The sequence below is a fragment of the Notothenia coriiceps genome, unplaced genomic scaffold (genome assembly GCF_000735185.1).
Source record: "Notothenia coriiceps isolate Sejong01 unplaced genomic scaffold, NC01 NC01_scaffold00031280, whole genome shotgun sequence".
Taxonomy (NCBI): Eukaryota; Metazoa; Chordata; class Actinopteri; order Perciformes; family Nototheniidae; genus Notothenia; species Notothenia coriiceps.
Genome location: NW_011363981.1, coordinates 1 through 4835, shown reverse-complemented (window position 1 = coordinate 4835; position 4835 = coordinate 1). Strand labels below are relative to the sequence as shown.

The following is a 4835-nucleotide window of genomic DNA, read 5'->3' as shown; positions in this document are numbered from 1 at the left end:
ACCCCAAAAAAAATTAAACAAGCGAGTGCCTGTTTTTCCTGGCCAAGGTCAGGGTCCTTGAACACAACACGAGTTTAACGTGTCATCACCTGGTCATCACGTGGTATATATCTCGTTTTACAGGGGTGCAGTCCCGCCTGGAGAGCACCAGAACGTCGCTCCGGAACTTTCACAAATTGCAGTACCCATAAGCACATGCCGCAGTTTCTGCGTGGCTGTGTCTTTAGTTGTAAGCCCAGTGGCGATCTGTTCATCTGTCATACTGATCATACAGTCAATAACTTTGTTATTATTAGCATCTGGTTAGCTAGCTATGCTAACGAATATAACAAGCTTTTTCTACAACCAGTGAGGTAAAGGCAAATCTTTATATGATCATTAGTTATACAAAAATAAGAGAATAAAGTAAACAGGTATAACATACTATATGACAGTAAAGAGAGTGATTTGTAAAATATCCGTAAAGAAAAATAAATCTGCTTACAGTTCTGTTTCATATGGGTGTTGAGAGATGTATCCATAGATCTCTTCATGTTGCTCTCAAAGTGCACCAGATTGATGTTTTTAACTTCAATATTTTAAAAAAAAATCTTCCCGGGGGAGCATGCCCCCAGACCCCCCTAGAGGAGGTTAGGTCCCCCCCCCCACCTAAATCATGTTCACATGGATAGGAAACTAAATACATTTGCACACATCTTGTGTCCATATCTTTCTGTTTTGGTGGTCATGCCACAACCGTGTCACGGTAAAATATCTGGATTAAGAGGTTGCTTTTTCTTTGCACAGCATGAAAGAAAGGCGAAATGAAGATGGCTGTGATTTTAGTATTTTTAAGCAGAGGTCAATAATTTGTACGGCCCTCGGAGGATGTTGTAAAAATTGAAATGGCCCTTGAGAGGAAAAAGGTTCCCCACCCCTGCTCTTCAGCCTCTGCTCTTCATGTGACGAATCACAACAACATCAAAACAGACCAAGCAGAGTACATGCCAAGATCAACCAACAAATGTTGAGCTGCTGTTTGTGGAATTGAAATGTGATCATGTGATGTCTAATTCATAACAGCTGTCAAACAGGGATGTACAGTAACTTGCTGCGTGGTAGTTCCACAGCCTGAAACTGATGACTAATCTATTGCTTTAAGAGGTGCTGTGATCTCTGGTTCCAAAAACTAACTTTCTTGTCCCTACCCCGATTGTAATGAGGTCTCCCTATCCATTGATGTTTTAGTGAATTTAACTGCAGCATGCAAATGTGCAATCTGTAAACCATAAATGATCAAAGAAGAAAGTCACTGATGCAGAGCCTCAATGGTAATCTATCTCTTTCTCTGTTATACAAACTTTATGAGACCAAATCTATTCTTCACTGATTACAATGATTTGGCCAAATCTATACATCCTAACGTTTGCTAAATCCTGAATTTACAGTATCCTAATCCAGGTCAAATTTTGAACACGGGCATTTATGAAACCACTCATCCACTGCAGATGATGATTATGAGAGCTTGATGCAGTACAAAACAGATGACATATTTATCATAGACGGACGTTTTCATACACACACTGAAAAAAAGGGGAAAGTGGGGTTGTTCAATTTGCAAATATGCATTTAATATATGAAACATAATTTATTCATGTTTCTCGTCGAAACATGAATCAATCATGTAGAACTATGTAATCTTGAGGGGTGTACGTTCTATAAGTCTCAATCATGTTAAGAAATAAGAAAAAAGTTATGTTTATCTCTGTAACTCCCCTCAGCTTCTAATTATTATTTACAAATATTTTATTCACAAATTAATATGGTCGGACTCAAACCCGTACTTTAATAGTTTCGTAATTGAACCTGAACAATATGGCACTTTAATGGACAAGATGTAAAGCAGAAAAAAATTGCTAAATATATTTATTTTAAAAATGTGAAGCTTTTTCTTTTTTAAACAAAGGAGGGGGGGAGGGGTTCTACCATTTTTTCTTCCCGCATCGGAGGAGTAAGCTGGTTCTGTCCCGAGAACATCTCTACAAGGTAAAAGTTATTTAAAGTTATTTAATGTCATCAAATGTTCGTCATAGTTACAGGTTATCACAAGACGCATTGTTTGCAAAAAGCAGAGTTCACATTTGCCGTTACAACGAGCAACGTAAATACAGCTGTCAATTTGTAAACATTGTCATTCACTGGTGTTAGCTAGGATAAAGCCATGAAAATCATAAGGTGAGTTTATATTGATTGACTTGTGTTTAGCGTGTTTTTTAATACTGTGAGTATTTGTAGAGCGTAAGTCCGACAGTTGCTTGATTTACAATATTTAAAACTATGAACCTTGCCCAAAGTTATGCACATTAAACCGAGCTCAGTGGGGAGGGGGGAGTCATAGCTGATGGATGAGCTTGCGGCATGTTTGCATGTCTATAGGCTACGTCTTGTTTTAAATTATTGTTTCATGCTCTGTCAGGCGGTGTAGAACTTTACTGCGTCGGTCCGGCTCTGCATGTCTACTCTTGTGCCGACTTTTAAGGGCGCTGATGCAGATTGTAGGCCTACCTTACGTTAAGCGACCATCTTTACCCATTTAAGGTGTTGATTGTTAAAGATACAATATTGTCTGTGGGACCGCAGTGTTTTCCCTAAAAAAACTGTGTTTATGTCTCTGCTTTGATCCGCTCTGTGTTCATGTAAATACCGTAAATACACAAGCAAAACAGATCAAAACAGAGACACAATATTGTGTGTGGGGGTGTGTCCTGGAAAGCGACACTTGATACTGGAAAGTGGAGGATATTAATGATTGTGTTACATTTTAGCAGCGGTGCACATACAATATGGGGGACATGCCGGACAGATCAAGTAAGGGTTACGATCCACCCGCTGTGAAATGAACTTATCTTCCATATTTGCCGTAGGCCTACACTTGTGTTTACAGAAGTTGAGATGTTTCTCGGTTGTGATTGGTTGTTCCTCGTCACATGACGAGCGCTGCGAGCTGCTGCAGTGCACGTCTCCATTGAAACCAATGGAAATGAGCTCGCAACGCTGATGTGTATCACTCCGTACAAAGTTGTACTATTGCATTAGTATAGGCTACTGTAGCTTTTTACACTGGAGGCGCCCATCTCGGCCGAAGGCGGTTCATATTAACCTAAAGGTACATAATTAAATGGTAAATGTCGCCTTTAAGGAGCAGAACATTTTTGTTTTATTTGTGTGTGAATAATGAAATAATTTTAAATATGTTTTTCTTGTAATAGGTAATTGGTGTGGAGAAGATTGACCTCAGCCTTGCTTTGAACATTGTTCCAAAGGCTCTGTAGTAAATGGTGAGTATTCAAATGTTTTGTGTGATTTACTTGACTAACTTAAACTTGATCTTTAACTAATTGAAAACTGGTATTAGTCTGACAATTTCTGAATATTTATTCATAACATTTACATACTGCAAACATTGCAGGGATATACACATTTTCTGATTTATTAGGCAAAAGTTATTCAGAAAGTGAGAGGCAAAAGCCAAACATTCTGCGATAAAGCCTCCTTCACAAAAGTGATAATGTTTTGTTTGTTGAAATGGCTATGAGGGTGTTTCTTATGTAGTCTTATATTACAGTAATACTTATTTTAAGTCGCTTTGGAAAAAAACGTAAACTAAATTAAATGTAATGTATTCTAACCTGGTTGTTCGTACTTGATATAAAAAGTTATTCTCACTATAGAGCCAAAACAGGAGTAATGTGGTCCCTTTTCCATGCTCTGGTCAATACATTTTGAATCAGCTGAAGCAACTTAACTGAGTTTTTGGTACACCCTGATAATAGAGAGTTACAATAAGCTAGCCTTGAAGTAACAAATGCATGGACTAGTTTCTCTACAGCGTTTTGAGGCAAGATATGCCTGGTATGTGATTTTGTAAATACATTTAGCACACAACTACAATCAACATCTTTAGAAAAGGAAATTATTTCATGATTTTTATGACTGTGATATTTTGTTTTCTTTGATAAATACGGAGTTTAAGCGCATAACAACCCTGCCCCTCCAATCAAGATTTCTCTCTCAGCTGGATCTGCTATCTGACAAACTTCTGAAGGTTTTTGAGAATAGAGGAGGACAGATAGGCCAGCGTCTGAACTGTATTATGTCAAACATGACTCAAGTAAGAATACATTTTAAGGAAATTATCCATCGAGTCAATAGTGTACATTTCATTGAGCAAAATAGATTCTTTCTTTTCTTATTCCCCTTCACTTAGGTTGATGATGTCGATTTAGGCCGGGATTGTCTTCTCAAGGGGATGTGTGTGCACCTCAATCAGAGAGTTTGTGGTCAGTAGAAGTCATATTTGACCTTTAGATTTTTTTGCTGGGCTTTAAAATATGTATTTATTGAAACACCACATAGTATATAGCCTAAACCCTAAAGTATGTGAACATCCCTGTTTTTTGTTTAATAGCCAGACTACACTGAAAAGCTAGAGGGCTTTTAATTTAAAACGGATACAGGAAATGAAACATTTTTTATCAGGTCAGACAGGAGTATATCAGATAACAAGGAGGCTGAAATCTGACCAAATGTACTTGTTAAACACAGGGATTCAGTAATGGGTATACTTATATGTATTGATTTGTTAGATCTCACTCTGTTCCTTTTGTGACTGTGCGCTCTGCAGGCAGAAGATGAAGACATCATTCTGCGGTCCATTCAGGGGATTACAGTGGGACTTTATGTTGTCAAACACAATTCCACCATGAGACCAGAGGACAGATTGTCCTGGAAGGCCAACAGGTAGTCTACTAACTGATGTGGAAAACATTGCATTAGCTGCTACCATGCTGTTTGGA

General features: G+C 38.1%; 1 long non-coding RNA gene across 2 annotated transcripts; it reads left to right on the top strand.

Moving 5' to 3' along the window:
- Positions 1-1944: 1944 nt before the first annotated feature.
- On the top strand, positions 1945-4829 carry LOC104959896 (uncharacterized). 2 transcript variants are annotated; one of them, XR_799929.1, is made up of 5 exons: positions 1945-2025; positions 3249-3317; positions 4042-4150; positions 4247-4319; positions 4664-4829. It is a non-coding gene; the product is annotated as an uncharacterized lncRNA (long non-coding RNA). The 2 variants fall into 2 exon arrangements; XR_799928.1 differs by having other exon boundaries at positions 4007-4150.
- The last annotated feature ends 6 nt before the right edge of the window (positions 4830-4835 follow it).